We start from the raw sequence: 646 nt of genomic DNA, 5'->3' as shown, positions 1-646 counted from the left end.
ACAGATGAATGGATAAAGATGTGGTATATAAATGCAGTGGAATACTACCCAGCCATAAAAAAGAATGAAATAATGCCATTTGCAGCAACGTGGATGGACCCAGAGATTATCATACTAAGTGAAGTCAGACAGAGAAAGACAAGTATCATATGATATCACTAATATGTGGAATCTAAAAAAATGATACAAATGAACTTATTTAAAAAACAGAAATAGACTCACAGACAGAAAACAAACTTATGGTTACCAAAGGGGAAAGAGGCAAGGAAAGATAAATTAGGAATCTGGGATTAATAGATACACACTACTATATATAAAATAGATAAACAAGAACCTACTGTATACCACAGGGAACTATATTCAATATGTTGTAATAACCTATAATGGAAAAGAATCTGAAAAAGATTCATAAGATATATGTGTATATATATACATATATAACTGAATATCTATACACACACATATATAGATATATAGATATAACTGAATCACTGCTATACACCTGTAACACTGTCAACCAACTATACTTCAACTTCAATTCAATTCAACTATACTTCAATTAAAAAAACATCTCCTAGGGCTTCGCTGGTGGCGCAGTGGTTGAGAGTCCGCCTGCCAATGCAGGGGACGCGGGTTCGTGCCCCGG

This window comes from Lipotes vexillifer, unplaced genomic scaffold (assembly GCF_000442215.2).
Source record: "Lipotes vexillifer unplaced genomic scaffold, Lipotes_vexillifer_v1.1 scaffold240, whole genome shotgun sequence".
NCBI lineage: Eukaryota > Metazoa > Chordata > Mammalia > Artiodactyla > Lipotidae > Lipotes > Lipotes vexillifer.
Note: the sequence above shows the minus strand (reverse complement) of the source record.